Source organism: Malania oleifera, chromosome 6, assembly GCF_029873635.1.
Source record: "Malania oleifera isolate guangnan ecotype guangnan chromosome 6, ASM2987363v1, whole genome shotgun sequence".
Classification (NCBI taxonomy): Eukaryota; Viridiplantae; Streptophyta; class Magnoliopsida; order Santalales; family Ximeniaceae; genus Malania; species Malania oleifera.
Window position 1 is genome coordinate 111,656,750 of NC_080422.1, and position 19,368 is coordinate 111,676,117.

At 33.6% G+C, this 19,368-nt stretch overlaps 1 long non-coding RNA gene across 2 annotated transcripts; it reads left to right on the forward strand.

Annotated features, from left to right (window-relative positions):
• The first annotated feature begins 82 nt into the window (after positions 1-82).
• Positions 83-15,352, forward strand: LOC131158895 (uncharacterized). 2 transcript variants are annotated; one of them, XR_009137533.1, is made up of 3 exons: positions 83-157; positions 4,437-4,572; positions 15,118-15,352. It is a non-coding gene; the product is annotated as an uncharacterized LOC131158895 (long non-coding RNA). The 2 variants fall into 2 exon arrangements; XR_009137532.1 differs by having other exon boundaries at positions 85-157; positions 4,420-4,572.
• Positions 15,353-19,368: the final 4,016 nt, after the last annotated feature.

The following is a 19,368-nucleotide window of genomic DNA, read 5'->3' on the forward strand; positions in this document are numbered from 1 at the left end:
CAGAGGGAATTTTTTTCGGCTTTCCTCCCTCCCTCTCTCTCTCTCTCTCTATATATATATATATATATATATTATATCAATTGTATGGGGAGAGCAAGTTTTTGTTTTTCAGAGTCTAGAAGAAGCTCTTCTTCTCTCTCTCTTCTTATGTAATCTTGTAAGTACTATTTGAGTGTTTGTATTTTCAAGTATTTCAAGTGATTGTATTTTAAATTTGTGTAATCTTATTTCAAGTCTATATCTTAACTATCTTAAGCATTTGCATTTTTATTCGTATCTTATTTATTGTGCTTTTATTGTTTTCTATTATTTTGGTTGAAGACTTGAAATTCAGAGTTTCAAATTTATGCAATTATAAGCAGTCTGATATAGAATTAACTTCTATGAAATGAAGTAAAAAGAAATCTACTAACTCGATTCTGATACCATTTGTTACCCAAAATTTCGAATTTCAAAACTTCAACAAGTTTTCCTTCTCATTAGTTCTTCTATCCTTGGGTAACCGATAAGCTATTTCAAATTCATATACTGCTTTGTGCATCAACATTCCTTTGGCATTTTTCTAGAATGGTGGTGATTTATCAATAAGGAAGTTTGTTTGGAACATAGAATTCATTTATATTATTTTTTAGCTAACATGTCATGTAATAACTTTTTGAATTCTCAAATGTAAATATCCATTGTATTTTGACCAATCATCTCATATCATAGGATTTATTATAGTCAAGTTTATTGGTTCCAGCATTTTTAGTGATACAGTTGTTGAAACTTTCCTAGATTTTGGTGGCAATGTCATACTTAAAATAGACATTGTAAAAGTTGTTTTATAGGGTCTTAATTTATTTAACACTTCTCAATTTCATCTCCATTGTATTGTAGCATCATCATCTTTTAGTTGTGGTAATAGAGTTTTTTGAAACATGGACTGCTAATAGTGTCTTTAATGCAAAGTATATCTTTGCTTCTTTTGATGCTTTCTAGTTGGTCTCGCCGGAGGATTCTACTTGGGCGAGGTCTAGAGGGTGGGGATAGAAGATGACCATCTCGACTTTAAGATTGTTGAAAAAAAATTAGAACAAAAAAATGAGGGACGTGAGTAATTGTTAAGCTGAAATGGAAACAGAGAAAATGGAAATGCTTTAAAGAGGATGAGCTGCAGCCGCGTGTCGATATTTATTCCATCAGAAACACAATTATCACATGCTAAAATAATCCATTAAATACAACGTGCTCATTATCCCACTAGAATGTAATAACTTCTTTCCTTCTATATCTATCCTATGTATCTATAAATAAGAACATTTGTATTGTGTGAAGTCTGCAAGTGAAGTGAGTGAGAGTGTTGAAGGTGAGAGAGAGGAAAGTGTAAGAAATTTTAGTTGAGTGTGGGTCTCTTCCTCTTATTTTTCTCTCGGGTTATAATATATTCGATGTGCTCCATGGACATAGGTCATATTAGACCAAACCACGTAAACTTGGTGTTCTTATTTTGTGTGCTTATTTTGCTTATGTGTGTGATTATTATTCCTAGATCCTTAACAAGTGGTATCAGAGCTAGATCAGAGCTAGATCAGAGCAAAGTCGCTATATCAGAGCAAAATTTCCATATCGGAGCAAAGTCGTCAGATTGGAGGTCCCAGGAGCTATATTGTGCTAATTATGTGTCTAAGGAAAATTTTGTCTAGAAAAGTGGAACTTAAGCGATCCATTAGGACCCCCCACTTCCCTAGAAATTTACCTGGTGTAATTTAGCACAATCATCACTCACTACAAAAAATAAGGTCATTAGTGAAGGATAAAAATCGTCACTAATAATCACAAAATGTTTTATAAGTATTAGTGACGATTTTGAATTAATTGTCATACCTGCGGTTACTAATAATTATTACTGACGAATTATAACCATCATTAAAACCCTAATACCATCACTATAAATTCTATATTGGCTTGATTCAAAATCGTCACTAATAGTAGAGTAGTAGTGGCGAAATTCAAAACTGTCACTAATAGTAGAGTATTAGTGACGAATTTAAAAACCGTAACTAATAGTAGAGTATTAGTGACGAATTTTAAAACTGTCACTAATACTCTACTGTTGACCTAGTTGGTCATATCCGGATTTTGATAATGACAAATACATTTGGTACTGACGTTTGTCATGAGCTTGCATGCAGGTTCACCCTATGCGTGTATTTGAACAGAAAGCTACATCATAATGGCATATGGTGATCAGCAGAAGAATGAAGAAAATTGTGTTATATTTGTAATTATTTTTATATTCTTCATTTTGGGTTATACTTTAATTATGGACTGTACCTCAATATGGCTTGTAATAATCTGCACCATGCATGACATGTAGATATGCTCAAAATGATCTTAGATGGACCTTAGGTTCCCACACTTAAGTGCACAAAGCCCTAACATAGTTCTCATATTATTAAGGAAAATTTTAAAGCAAAGAAAAGGACCTTAGGTAAAATATAAAGGCATTCGGGTGACCGAACCTGGCAATTCAAATTGCCTCAATCGACCGAACCATGGACTAGTCAAAAAGTTGACCTGAGTTCGGCAAACCGAACCAAAATGAATATATCTTCCACGGGTGATCGAACCTATGTCAAGACCTTTCCCACCAACTTGGGCGCTTGAACCATCATGTTCAAAATAGCCCCGAGCAATCGAACTTATGAGTTCCGCAAACCGAACTTCAAATCAGGCGATCGAATCGCAGTCTTTTGGAGAATTGCTTCAATTTGGAAAACCGAACTATAACTCAGCCACCCAAACTTCAAAATTCACTTTTACCTCTCTATTTGTTCAGACGACCGAACCTCAAGTCAACCACCTGAAACTCTCAGGTTGTTTTATTTTTAACCGAGATAAAAGGGGTTAAACTGGGTTAAAATATTAAACTTGTTTAATTTTTTTTAATAATGCCCATTAAGCCCCCAACAGTCATAAAATTGTCCTTGACTATATATACAAGTTCATTTGCAAAAAATTGCAAGGATTAGCAAAATCATTAAGGCAAATTTCTCTCAAAATTCCAAATCTTATTTTTGCTTATACTACTTTCATACACTCAAAAGCTTCAATTTCTTTAATTATCTAAGTGTTGTGAGTGTACTAAGAGTGTTTGTGCCTTATTCCATGTTGCTTAATACTCTCATTTATGTGGTTTATTGATTTATTTTGTTATTGAGAGTTAAGCTTAAGTTCTCCCACTGATTTTATCTAATAAATCTTGTGTGAGAAAACTTAGAGGCTTGTGGTTCTTGCATAGATATTGCAAGATAACTTAGCCTATATTTTTTGGTGCAAAAAAATTTTTCAAGTCTGCATTCAAACATCTTTTGTGTTTAGTATATTGAGAACATATTGTTGAGGTTGTTTGAATCATCTTACTAGCATCTTTTGAAACCCTAAACTAATATTATGATATTTCATATTATAGTTTAAAGTTTGCTTAGAAATACACTCTAGATCTTGATTGCTTATCTACATTAGATTGAGTGTTTAGCAAACATCATTAAGCACTAAGCATATTTTCTATCATCTGTACTTGCATTGTTATTTAAGCTATACTGTGGTACATATCTGCTTGTTGAAGAAGCATATTTTCATGTGTGCAAAATTTCATATTGATTGTTGTATTCTAGGTGTGGGCCTGAAGAAGGAGACTAGCCCTGTGGAATAGTCCCGGATTAGCTTAGACCTAGTTAGGAAAGTTAGGTGCACCATCCTGGTAAGGTGTGGTTGTAGGTTGAGGTCAACCCTGCTAATTGACCTGGTTGTAACCGGTGCCGCTCCACCCGTTAAGTGAGCTATAGTGGAATCCTTGTGCTAGTGAGCCAAGGCAAGGACGTAGGCAATATTGGCCGAACCCCGATAACATATTTGGTGTCAGTTTACTTTACGCACTTTATTTTCTGCACCTGTATGTTTATGTTTATTGGTTAAATAATTGTTTGGGCTTGAAATTGCTTAGACTGCCCCTAGTTTTCATAATACTGATTGTTGGATTAGATAAACCACCCCCTCTTGGGATTGCACCAAAGCTAACAATTGGTATCAAAGCCTTGTCACTTAGACTTAAACGTTATTTAGTAAAAGATCACGATGACTTGTGTTTGTGCATCCCCTTCATGTGAGGGAAGGTTGGTTACGAACCCTCTAGTATTTTGTGGTGAAAATTATGCTATTTGGAAATTTAGAATGACTATATTTGTGAAAGCTTTAAATTGGAGGTTTTGGAAAGTCATTGACTAGGGTGATACTGTGCCTGCAAATATCATTGATTGTGTTAATATTCCTAAATTTGAATATGAGTTTGATGATAATGATAGGAACTTAGTGCAAGTAAATTTTGATGCTATGAATACCCTGCTGCATGCTTTAGATTCTAATATTTTATGTTAGGTTATGGCATGTAACAGTGCTAAAGAGATCTGAGATGAATTTTAGAGGAGATATGGAGCACCCATGTAAAATAAAGTGATCACTCCTTGTGACTCAAGCTCTACGGATCTTGAGGGTGGTAACCCGTGCTTTGCTGCGTTGACTAGTGATGAGGTAATCTCAACTCCTTCTATTTTATTAGACAAATCTGGAAATGATTCATGTGATGATTTGAATGATGTAGCTAATTCTGAATCATGTGATAGTAGTGATAGTGAAAGTATGCCTACTTATGAAGAATTGCAAATTGAATATGTTAGAATTCATAAGTTACTTGTTAAATCTAATAAGAAATATACTGTTTTGGAAAACAAGTATGAGGCATGTGTGGAATAATGTGAATAAAAAGTTATTGTTGAAAGGGAAAATGTTTTAAAGATCAAACAGTTAGTAAACAATAATGAAAAGTTGGAAAAATAATTGAATGCAATAAGATCTCAAACATTGAGTGATAATAATAAAGATCTTCTCATTGCTGAACTTGAATATAAAGCAAACAACATGACTAATGAGCTTATTAAATTACAAAGTGTTTGCAAAGACTTGAAAGATTCAAAAATGCAAGACCTAGAAAAGAAAATAGAAAACCAAGCGAAGATCATCTATACGTCCACTAGAGGTAAGGACAACTTTAATAAGTTGTTAGGATCACAGAATATGAGCTTAGATAGGGAAGGTATAGGATATAATGGAGTTAGAAATAAAAAGAAGAAAAATCTATATAAGGGGTACTTTGTGAGAGAGTCTGATCATTATGCTAGTACCTCCTCCGATCCTTATACCCATACCTATTGTGCTTTATGTAAAAAGAAGGGGCACATAAAATTTGATTGCCCGTTTAAAAGGAAAGATGTTAAATGCAAACAAGTTTAGAGAGTCAAAGTACCACCTAGTCCTAACCCATCAAGAATCAAAGATAGAAAAATGGTATGGGTTGTTAAGAAAGAAAACTCCTTGAAATTCAAGGAAGAATTTGCTCAAACATGAATTACATGATCACATAATTATTCCTTAGTATCTAGGATTAGCAATAGGGGTAATGATGATTGTAAGCTTGGGAAGTGGTTGTTGCTTAAAATGAAAATCTCAGTATACGCACTTACTAAACACTATATTGTTATACTAAGAATCCTTATCCACTTCCAACCGGACATGGCATCTATGCCTGGTATTGTATTCATAATGCTTAACCCATGCTAACATGAAAATCACAAGTTTAAGCATACTTTTGTCCATTGCACAAAATTGAGCTTTAGGAAAATCTTTACCATACCACGATCACATCAGATAAAGATCCATCATCTCATTGGTTCGTATCCTTACTCCAAAATTGTGATCATATCTAGAGGATACATTCCCATCACCAAAGAGCGTCAGTTACTAGTTATTCATATCCTTAACAATGCTCTTTGCCAAAATAAGTTAGGACATATTTTTTAGAATACTTATCTTGTACAATGTCTTGCTACTACCAAAATACTCTTCCGAATATAATAGATATTAAAACTTTAAGAATATTTATTTTAATTCGCTTCATAAGCTTTCAAACATTAAATAAAATTCATTAGAGCTTCATCCTCATGAATTAAGTTGAATAGCTAAATTGGTTGCCTAGGTCCTAATCTTGATGAATGCATATATCTCAAAGTGACCTATGCTCATGTAATTATCATTCAAAGACATTCTAACTTAGGCCTCTCATGTATTGTAAATCATAAGAAAAGAGGCAAATATAGGCTCAAAACTCTCAAAAAAATATTCATTGTGACTTTTTGGTCCAATGAGCCTAAGAATTCAAAGCTAAGGTAAAATCATTGAAAATATTATAACTCTTGGTTATTGAACTTGACGATGAAAGAAAAGGCATAAAATGAGTTGAGCGCATAACTTAGGGGGAGCATATATTCTTTCATGGTTATATAAATTAAAATGCTCTCATATTTTTATTTCATGCCTAAATGTCCATATGAGTTCTGCACTGAATTCCTAACTATCCACGGTTATTTATTGTTCATGGTATCTAGTTGGATGATTTACATTTTATATGGACTATTGATTATACTACTGGAATGCATGCTTACTCTAGAATGCCTTCTGCATGACGGATGTAGTTGATGTGAATTGCATGCTGGTAGTGGATTATAGGTTCCTGCATGCTTTAATTGAACTATATATTGCTTGCTTGAATCTATTAGGTACATGTTTTATGGGAAAACGTCTAATTTATAGGCGGTATGTTGTCGAAATTTTGACAGAAATTTTTCCAGAAGTAAAACCTTGTACATAGATGATTATGATAAAATTAATGTTAAAATATTTTTGAAAGGATGAGTGAAAATAATTGAAGATTAAATTTCATCATAGCATAACCATCGAATAATTAGAGAAGCCTAGCTCGATCCCTATAGAAAGAAAGGATTCATATGCATCAATTCACATTCTTGAATATTGAGGCTCTTCAAAAAACCCTAAACATCATATCCAATGGTTAAAGGTCTATGTATAGATATGGATTGTTCTAGGTTATGAGTATTAGTTCATACCTTAATATATTTTCTAAGATGTATCTGTGGCTTATAGGGATAACCATACTAATCAGTATACTGTTAATAAATCATCAGTATGGTTGGTTTAAAGGATTTCAAATGAATGACTTATACTACTGAGTATAATGAAATTAATCTTTGGATAGTATAAGTAGTTAAATAATCTAAGCAAGTACTAAAATTGATAGGGGGAGCATATGAAATTAAATTCCTATCTTGTTATGCTCACCAATATTTTTGGCTTAGATTAGTTTATTATTCACCGTGGCACGTGCTCAATTGTGATGACCTTATTGAATATCTTAATTGAAAAATATAATACTTAATCACACATTCTTTGTGGTTGCTATATGATCTTACATGCGATTGTTAAATCTTTAGGATCATTATGGTTGTGGTTTTCTGGTTATATTTTTGTATGTGCTTAATTGTCAAATCATAAAATCTGTGCTTGCCTAATCTTTAAAACTTTTTTTTCAGCAAGCACCCCCAGTACTTTTTGCAAATATCAAAAGGAGGATATATATTTATATGTATATGCATACATATTTATTGTAATACTTTATGGCAAGAACTAATTTCAAAACTATTTTTTTTTCTCTTGCCTTATTATTATTATATACATATATGGTTTTAAAATCACATAAATAGCTTAGTAACTACACATAAAAATGCATGCGAACTAGTTGGAGTGTGTTTATATTCAAACCTATTTTTTATATACCGCATGTCTTCAAATTCAAATTTTCTGCAGGTCTCATGAAATGCTTAAATCGCAATGGTTTAAGGATATTTCTAGTTTAACTATGTTTTTCATGTCATTTAAATCTTTTAATAACCAGTTGTATTATTTGTGTGCTTAATTGCTATAATTCATACTTTGTCATTCATTGTGTGTTGTATGATTATATTATCTTTTTGGATGCTGAAAGTAATAATTATTGATCTTATTGGATTGTTTGAGTTGATTGTTACGGATAACTAAAAATTTGAACTCAAATAGGTCACATATGTACAAATTTATCTTAGGAAATGCTCTATTTTCAAACGGCATACTACCAAATTTTTCAAAAATCTTCTGTTGACTCTATGAGTCTGATCCTGTTCTGATTTTGACAAAACCAATGTTTATCACCTGTGTAATGAGCTTCTTGAATAGGTATATCCTTAGCATGCACTATTGGTAGGAACTTAAGCAAGTCATATAAACTATGAAGATCAAGCTTCATTTATGGCGTCTAAAGAATCAAAAGAATGAAGACCTATTTTTTATTGTATTTACATTCCTTTTTAATTGGTCTGTAATAATTTATATGGTATGTAATAATGCATTTGCACATGCATGATAGGATTTAATGCTCAAAGTCAGGTTTTTGGGCATACTTGAAAAGACCCTAGGTCCCTACACAAATGCACAAAATAGTCCTATATCAAATATAATATCAGCGAAAACAATTGCATTAAAAATTAGACTTAATAGGTAAAAATTGAGAGAGCTTGGGTGACCGAACCCTAGGGGTTCATTTAACCTCGGGCGCCTGAACTGTTGAGAAGTCAACAGTTTGACCACGTTTCGGGCGACCGAACGCATTTTGACCATATCTTCCCCGGGTGATCGAATCCCTAACCTAACACCTTTTCACCAACTCGGGCACCCAAACATTACATTCAAATATGCCTCAGGTGACCGAATTGGCGAGTTTGGGCTACCGAACTTAGCTTCAGGCACCCGAACTGCGGATAGAAACATTATGTCTTTTGTTCAGCCGACCGACCCTTACTTTAGGCCCAAACCTTTAAAAAGTGGATTTTTAAGTGTGTCTATTCAGGCACCCAAATCTCATGGGGTAAATTAATTTTTACTGAAAAATTAAAGGGGTTAAACAGGGTTAAAATATTAAACTCATTTAAAATCTTTTCAACAATGCCCATTGAGTCCCCAATGGTCATAATTTTGCCTTTGCCTATATATATCTTATCATTTGCAAAATTAAGGGTTGATTAGCAAGATCATTAAGGAAAAACTCTCTCAAAATTTCAAATCTCATTTAACCCATACTACTTCCATACACTCTCTATTTTGCTATTCCCTTGATAGATCAAGTTCCCAAGAGTGTTATTGAGTGTTTTACATGGCTAAAACTCTCTTTGCTTGTTGATTGATTATTTTCATTAAGAGTTCTTAGCTAAGGTTTTCCCCTCGATTTAAACAATAAATTTTTTAGCGGGAATACCCTTATAGCTAGTGAGTTTTTGCATCTTGATTGCAAGACTCATCAAACCTATGGATTTTGATTTGCAAAAATATTATTTTACACAAACTTGCATATTATCTTTGATATTGTTTTTGCCAGCTTCAATCCAAAATATCTATTGTGCTTTACATTTAGAATATCCTTGAGATATTTGATTTGGATTGTGTTAAACTTCCTTTGATCATTTGTGTGTTGGATATCTTATCTTGAATCAAATGTTGAACTCTCACATATACATACACTCACACATCTTAGAGAGTTTATATTTTGGATCTCACCTGAGTATTAAATTCATATCATTTGTGAGTGCATATTTGTTTGTACTGTATTTTGGTACATATTCGCTTTACTTGAGAAGCATAATCACTGTATCGATTATATTGTGAAAATAATGTTGTATTCTAGGCGCGGCCTAAGGGGGCAGTAATCCAGCCTGGTAAGGATTATTTGTAAAGGTTGAGGTTAGCCTTGTACTAATTGACCTGGTTGTTTAGGTGCCACTCCACCCGTTAAGTGAGCCTTATAGTGTAATCCTTGTGTGGGTGTGCCAAGGTGAGGACGTAGGCAGTTTGCCGAACCTCGATAACATTTTTGGATGTCATCTCTATTTACTACTTTGTTGTGCATGCTTAGCTAAATTATTTGTGCAGTTTAATTTTCGCTATATATTTATATTCATTTACTTATTTGCACTAGATTGACCTTAAGCTTGTGTAATACTGTTGTTAGTGGATTGACCTAGGAGATCAAATTTTTAAATTCCAATTCATCCCATTTTGGGATTGCACCAAAGCTAACAATTGGTATTAGAGCCACATTACTTAAACTTAACTATTAATTAGTAAAAAGATCATGATGGCTCGTGTTGGTGCATCCCCTTCATGTGAGGGAAGATTAGTCACGAACCCTCCAGTATTTAGTGGCGAAAATTTTACTGAATGGAAATTTAGGATGACTGTATTTGTTAAAGCTTTAAAATGGAGGTTTTGGGAGGTCATTGGACAAGGAGATAGTATTCCAGTAAAAATCATTGATGGTGTTGATGTTTCTAAATCTAAATTTAAGCTCAATGATAATGATAGGAACTTAGTGCAAATAAATTTTGATGCCTTGAACACCTTGCTACATGCTTTAGATTCTAATGTTCTTTGTGAGGTTATGGCATGTAGCAGTGCTAAGGAGATATGAGAGGAACTTGAAAGGAGATATGGAGCAATTATGTAGGAAAAGGCGATAACTCCTTGTGATTCAAGCTTTCTGAATCTTGAAGGAGGTAAACCGTGCTTCATAGCTCTAACCGACGATGAGGTAAACCTGTCTCCTTCTATTTTATTAGATAAATCTGGTAATGATTCATGTGATGAATTGAATGATGCATCTGATACTGAATCATATGATAGTTCCGATAGTGAGAGCATGCCTACTTATGAGGAATTGCAAGTTGAATATGTTAGAACTCACAAGTCTCTTGTTAAAACACTTAAACACTACAATGTTTTGAAAAAACAAGAGTGAGGCATCATTGAAAGAACTTGAATCACAAATTCTTGTTAATAAAGAAAAGGATTCGAGGATCACAAATTTGGAAAACAAGAATGCTATGCTGTAAAAAGAGCTTAAAGCCATAAGATCCCAACTTACAATTGAAAATGAAAAGGATCTTCATATCCTTGATCTTGAAAATAAAACAAACAATATGACTAAAGAATTTACAAAACTTCAGAATGTTTGCAAGGGTCTAAAGAACTTGAAAATTCAAGCTCTAGAAAATAAAATAGAAGACCAGTTTAAGATCATCCATACATTCACTAGAGGTAAATAAAATTTTGACAAACTCTTAGGTTCACAAGAGATGATTTTAGACAAAGAAGGTATAGGTTATAATGGGATTGAAAATAAGAAAAGAAACAACCTATACATGGGGTACTTTGTAAGAGCATCAAAACACTATGCTAGTACCTCCTCTAGTCCTTATACTCACACTATATGCATCTTATGTAAAAAGAAGGGACACACAAAATTTGATTGCCTATTTAAAAGGAAAGGTGTAAAATGCAAACAGGTTTGGAGAGTCAAAGTACCACCATGTCATAACCCATCAAGAATAAAAGATAGAAAAATTGTATGACTTTTTAAGAAATCAAACCCCTTGAAATTCAATGAAGAATTTACTCAAACAGGAATTACATGATCACATAATTCTTTCTTAGCATTTAGGATTAGTCATAGGAGGTAGTGATGACTAAAGGCTTAGGAAGTGGTTCGGGTAGAAAATGTAAAACTTAGTATATGTCCACTATTTAAAATTTTACATACTAAGTATTTTGAAAATTCAAACCAATCTACAAATCCAAGTTTATAACCAATCTGAACTTAATGCATATATTCATTAGTTGAAATATGAAATTATTGGCTACTTGAATAAAAATCCACTTCCAATGGACAAGGCAATTGTGCCTGACATATTATTCTCAAATGCTTAATTCATACTTGAATATACAAATCTTAAGTAAAGCATATCTTGCCCATTGCACATATTTGACCTTTAGGGAATCCATCTCGATATATATATATTATTTAAACCTAAGCATGAACTCATTTAGCTCCAAGTCTTCACGTCACTTGAGGGTTAGCTTTACATCAAGTCCCACTTAGCCTTTAAGCTCTTCATTTGTCTTTTATTGCTTCAATATTCTGAGAAGCTTTCACTTGATTGACTTTGATTTCCGGCTTGCTTTCCATGATCATAAGTATTGTTTTACTTAATCCTGAAATAAAGTCACTCAACAACACATGTTAAAATATCATTCATTTGTTATCATCAAAACAAAATCGAAAAGCCTTGTTAGGCCAACACATACAAATAAATAGACAAAAAAAGAAAAAGAAAAAGGGCAACAAGCTTATGGAACAATACTAAAGAGATAACCTATAAGCTATAAACCTTTTTAGACACGTTGCCAAATCATAAGAAGATTATAACTGATATTGAAAAAAGGAGAATGAAAGAAGAGAAGGGAGATGTTACGCGATTGAATACCCTTAAATAAGCTTATTTATATATATGAAGGAGTAATAGTTAGCATATGACAAAAAACAAAGATTTTGATTGTTTAAATACATATTTTAAAATCAACTGCTTCAATTATGGTTAAAGCAAATAAACACAACAAACTAAATCAACAAACCATTATGCCATAACCCTATGCTTTGAAAATGGCTCAAATAATTCAAAAAGCTTCATACCATTGTAGAAAAGGTGGTTTAATTGCCAATAAGCATGTTGGGATGGGAGTGTGTCTATGTGGTATAGGTTAGTCAAAAGCCCATTGCAACGACCTACTTAATTTACTACATAATTAATCACATGAAATACTCTAATACCATTAATTGAAGATATATCGAAGTCAACCCGAACCCGTGGGTAACGAGGACACACCTGTCATACACAGCGGAAGCCTAAGTAGCGAAAAACATAAAATTCATCCATAATTACAGTACCAGAGCTATTCACAAACCACAATATTTCTATAAATATATATACAATCCCCAAAGACACTAAAAGATAAAACTAGGTTCATACATCAAAAACCACCTGATCCTAGTTCAAAACTCACCATTTATTCAGTCTAGCATAAATTGCCCCCAACAACACGGAATTTGGTCTGCCTGTCAGTCTGGGTTTCCTGAAATATTTTAAGCTTAGGTGAGACACCTCTTAGTGAGGGAAATAAACTAAATACAGTTGTGTGACAACATGAATATTTTCGTATTATATTTAAATAAACAGTATGTGATACATATCTCGTAGAAATTGGTAATATAATAACTAAGAAATAGATGTATAATCATAAGCATATTAAACCATACAAATTTTATGTTATTATAAAATCATCTGCTATAACTGATAATGCTGAAATATACCCCAAGATGGATAGCTAGTGTAACGACCCGAAGAATAATGGTATTTAAATAATAAAAAGAAAGGGAAATAGAAACCGGAAGCAAAAGGAGACAGTCAACTTCGTCGACGAACGCTTCTCGTTCATCATCAACGTTGCATTTTGGAAAGGATGATCTCGAGAAAATTTTCGGCTCCTCGTCGACGAGGGTATAATAGGAGCTTCTCGACGAAGATAGGATTCGTCGACGAACTTTCTATAGGACTCGTCGACGAGGTGACGTGTCTCATCGACGAGGAAATATCGAGAGGATGATTTTGGGGTTTCTGAATTTCGTCGACCAAGGGGAGAGTTCGTCGACAAGGTGACATGACTCGTCGACGAAGGCCATAGTTTATTTAAATAGGCCTAAAATTCATTTTTGGCCGAAATCTCTTGCGCAAAACTTCTCTCTCTCTTACCCTACGGTTTCTCCTCCTCACTAAGATTTTGGGCCGAATTTTCGCCGATTCGAAGATCTGAAACCACCATGACGCTCTTGGGAAAGTTCTCTGCAAGTCTATCGAAGCGGATCGTTGGTGGGACTGAGTTGGAAACCATCCCAAATCTAGGGTAAGGCTTTCTACTCAGTATTTGGTTATTTGACAGTTGTAGGAATTGTTATACGCGTAGAAATACTGAACTTTAGTTCTGGGAAATTCCGTTTTCACGGTGTTGAACAGGGTACCCTGTAGGTGCGGAACAGATTTTTTTAGGGGCTTTTCAAAAATCAAGTAAGGGGATAAACTAAACTAGTATTTTATGAAAAATATGTATATTGTTATAGCATCTGATTTCAGGAAAGTAAATATATTTATATATGATTCATATTTGGGAAAATGCTGTGGAAAATGATGGTATATTAAATATGCGAAAAACTTATTAGTGTGGCATGAGTAGAAATTGTTATAAGCTACTGTTTTCTAGGAATGTGTTAATGATACGAATTTTTATAATGGAAAAGCGGCTATGGGCCGAGATTTTTCTATGTTTTGCCGGCGTACGGGTCGTGCTATGTGTATGATTTGCCAACGTACAGACTGAGTTATGGATATATTTTGTCGGCGTACGGGCCATGCTATGAATGTGATTTGCTAGCATACGAGCTGAGCTATGTATATGATTTTCTGGCGTACGGGTCGAGCTATGGAAATGATTTTCCGGAGTACAGGCTGTGCTATGATTTGCCGGCGTACGGGCCGAGCTATGGTAAAATGTGAAATACCTGCGTACGGGCCGAGCTATGGTAAAATGTGAAATACCGACGTACGGGCCGATGATTTTTCATGATATATGTATATATGCAAAATGATATGATTGATTTGAAAATTAATGATATGAAATATCCATGTATCACAGTTTTAGTATATATTATATGATATCAGAACCTGGTTGGCTTGGTCCAGGCTAGCACTTACACGGTACCGTTGCTATGTGTCCATGGTCACCATGATCATGATATCTGTGTTAACGCCGCTGTATGGAGTGGTGTGAGATTGGATGGTCGATGTGGTTTTAAGAAGCGTGTGAGCGCCCTTAGTGTACGGACCAAGTCAGTTAGACCCATCAGACTTACAGACTGTACTTTTGACTTGGCAGTGGTCGACCAACTATTGTCAGGTCCCGCCTTCGGGTCACACAACCCAATCATGTGGGGGTAATACATGACAACAACCAACTAACCAACGAGGAATGTTTTTGTATTATTATTATATGAGATGAAGTATGTATATGAAAATGCAGTATGTTCTGCCATGATTTGATGATATATATGTTTTCCCAGATTTGACAAAATAGTTACTGAATATGTTTTGTATGGTATATGTATAACACTGAATACTTATGTTTCCACACACTGATATTAGTTTATTTCCCTTATTGAGAAGTGTCTCATCCCAAAATTTTATAACTTTTCAGGAGCCCCTGATAGGAGAGTGGGAAAAGCCCCGCTGATCTATTGTCGTTTATCTGCCCTCTTTGAAGGATAAGCTTTAGTAGGGACAGTTGGATTTTTGTGGGAAATGTCCCTAGATTTTGTTTTTGCAATGTATATATTGAAATACAGTGGATATAGTGACTCTAGTATTTATGGTAATGTGATGGATGTTTTCGTCTTTATAATATTGTGATTGTATGTTTCCTGCTGCTTAAACTTCCGTTATGTGTTTTGATGCATCCCTGGTACCCACCAGTCCATGTGGATTATGATCTGCTGAGTTGAGATTTGTGATTTTGTAATATATATAAAAGAAAAAAAATGAAAATTAAGCAGGTCGTGACAGCTAGCTGATGTCATGTATTACCCCCTATGACGGGTTTTGCAGCCCGAAGGCGGGACCTGATAATGGCTGGCTGACCACTGCCAAGTCAAATATGTCTATAAATACGATGCGTCCGCCCTACCCTGGTTCGGACTGCTAAGGAAACGTCTACAACACCACACTGAAGCCACATCTACTATCCATCTCTTACCCCCTTTACTGGTAGAGGTAGTAGCACAAGTCTAAACTGAACTGAATAGTTACGGTACCATGCCCTAAATACTGATATAAATTGTCATCCGGGTTCTGATAATATATAGTACATATACATATACAGGTTTAACATGAAATTAGATTGATAGCATTTCTCTAAATTCTGACATATCATAGTAAACACGACCTTGCACCAGATGATGTACATAATTATGGCCTTGTGCCAGCTATCAATTACGGTCTTGTATCGTACATATCATAACATACTGAGTTGATTATTTATATGTTTTATCATGAAATACTGAAACCATACTTTCTTGTACTATTTATGGTTTTTTTGAAAATTGCTATAAATATATATTTATTGAAAATCTGACATAACATATTATCTGTAAAAATGATATTCATGCCACACAGTTTAATTAATATCAAAACTAAATATCTTAACTGATCACATTTTTTATTAAATATTCTAAAATTGTATTTCTTGTTCAACAACAGTATTTCCCAAACATAATCATATTATACACATATTTACTAAAATTAATTACTCACAAATACTGAATAATTTGTATAGAAAATACTACTTTAGTTTATTCTCTTACTTGACTGCTGGAAAACCCCAAAATAACTAACCCAACACCTGCAGGGTTCTCAGCTCAACACCCTAAAAATAACATTTTTCCTAACAGAACTTCAGTATTACTCCAAATTCTACTTTTCTACAACTCCATAAATACCAAATATTCATCAAAAAGCTCAAGATAACCAACTTACCCTGAATCTGGGATGGTATCCGAGTTAGCCTTACCAATGATCTACTCTATCATAAATGAAGAAAAACTTCCTAAGAGTAGTGTGGCGGTTTCGGATCATCGAATCGGCGGAAAATTGACCCGAATTTTTAGAGAGATGGGGATAAATGTAAAGACCCAAAAAATTAAAATGATTGAAATAATTAGGAAAAAATAATAAATAAAATTAATTAATTAATTAAAATTATTAATCAACTAATTAGTTAAACATTATTAAATTGATGTATTAAATAAATAAATAAAAATAAATAGTATGAAAAAAATAAAATAAAATTGGAATAAAGATATATATATATATATATATAAATATATATAAGTTTATTATAATATGTTATATAAGTTAAAGTATAGATATATATGTGTGTGTGTGTGTATATATATATATATATATAAGATTTAATAATATAATAATATATATTATTTATAAACTTTCTAAGGAAGAAATCTTCCTCATGAAGCAGCGGCCTCTCCAAGTCTTTCTCTTAATTTCTCGCCTCTTCGTCTCCATCTCTCTCCCTCTCTTTCCTTAATTTCGTCGGCCTAACGAGCGCCAATCAAGAAATAGAAGGTGTCGTTGGATTTCTAATTCCGTCACCGACATTTCTACTAGAGTGGATTTGTCGCTGGAGTGTAGGTACCATTCCCGAGATAAGACAACTTTTCCCTAATTTTTCAATTTCTCGTTAAATTTGTTGTTAAATCGATGATCAGATACTACCATGGAGTCTTAGTCGTGATTGTCGTCATTTTGGTCGAAGTAAATTTTCAATTGGGGTTTTCTAGACCCCACTCCAAAGTGAGAGTGGGATTTGAAAATTTTGGTAAATTTGTTATATTTGAGGGTATAACCATTTGTTTTGAATTTATGGCCCTATGAAATATTAAAATAATATTTTATTTAGGGTTAATTTAATGAAATTAGGATTTTTGATTCAGGGTTCGGGTGAGTGTCGCAAGTATTTTTCAAGGTCCCTATTGACGTAATTTAAGAAATCAGATAAGGGAAAAAATATATATTAAACCAAAATTTTTATTAATTTAATGGAAAATAAATTGTGTTATATATACGTGTATATGTTTCAGTATGTGTTTAAAATGCCAACCATTTAAATTATATTTTTGAGCATAGGATCATTTATTTAGCTATGTATATGTGAAAATTGAATGATGAAAGTGAAAGGTATTTTATGGGAAATTATGTAAGAATGAAATATATTTTTAGCATATAAATGTTAAATGTGGGTTGACCTATTTTACAGGAATAAGTATGAATTTTACTGCTAAATTGTGTGACATGAGTAAATATAAATTCTGTGCAAATATATGTTATATGTATGAGATGCAAACTAAGTAAGTAAAACATTCAAAATAAAATATGATATGGACTATGTTACTTGTGTATGTTGAATCCAACCATGTAAATGTAAGACAACTGAAAGACAGTCATGTTAGCAGATCTAGCACGTTTCTACGTAGACTAACTGATGACAGCTAAAAGGAACTGTAGTAATGACTGCTAAAAGGAGCTATAGACAAACTGATGATGGTTAAAGACCAGCTGTAGTACGAAGGCAAGAAAGGAAAATGCAATGAAATGACAGTGGAATGAAATGACAAATGTGAACGATGTAATGTTGAAGATTATGTAAAGTGAAATGCAATGCAATGTTTAAGCTATGAACATGAACGGATGTGTATGATTGAATAATAACAAAAAAAAAAAAAAAGTATTATGACATTATAAGTATTTATGTACGTAGAACACGTTATGATTGGGTGGGGCGTATTCTTCGCCGAGGGTTTATTGAGTAAGGTGAGTGCGCCAGTAATTTTAGATGTGGCAGTAGCTGCATAACGTATTAGGGTACAGGGAACCTACTTGTATGGGCGGGTAGATTTCCCTATTCTCGAGGCCTTCACTAGTAAACCATTGTTTGAACTGTGTGAGTGCGATATCAATATAACATTAGAGGGCTTACTGAGTAAGGTGAGTGCCCTGATATACTTCAGTAGTGACCTTCAGGTTGCCAAATGTATCTGAGCAGAGGGGTGCTACTTGTATGAGCAGGTAATCATCCCTATCCTTAGGTAATCTCCTGGGTTAAATCTTTTGCATGTGATTGATTATGTTCAGAGAATGATTTCAGAAATTATGTTAACGATTTTCAAATGTTAAATAATACGTTGTTATATAAACTCATGTTAGCCACACATTATTTTAATATATTGTTTATTCCCTTACTGAGATGTGTCTCACCTGAATATGAACCAATCTTTTTCAGAACTTCCACGTGATCGAACTTAGAGAGCTCGAGCTATTATAGCACATTTGAGGGAAAAAGGTATAATTTTGATAATATTTTGAGATTCAGATATTTTATGTTTTAAGTCTTCTAAGTAATGGATGATTGTGAAACATACTTGTATTTGATGATTATATTTTGGAGATATGTATATATGTGAATATAGGTGGATGTTTGATTTATGTTAGAATATAGATAGATTTAGAAAGCTCTAGTATTATATTTGTTAAAAGATTGTAATTATGTTTTTCGCTGCACAAATGATGTTAGAATGTGGATTATCAGGTAATTGAATGGATTAGTTGCACTCCAGGTCCACATGGGGGGTCGGGGCATTACAGATGGTATCAGAGCAATGTCTAGCCGGAAGTGTGATTAATTTCACATCGCCTGGATATGGAAATGTTAGAGTGTTATATAATAGATGATTTATACCAGAATATAGGAAACAGTTAGGATAAGGATGCTAGATGAATAGGTTAGGTTAGGTGTTGAGAAGTAGGTTTTGTATTGGGAAGTATATGATTTTATCTTATAGTTTGGAGGCAGAAATCCCTTTGCGTACTTCTGTGATTT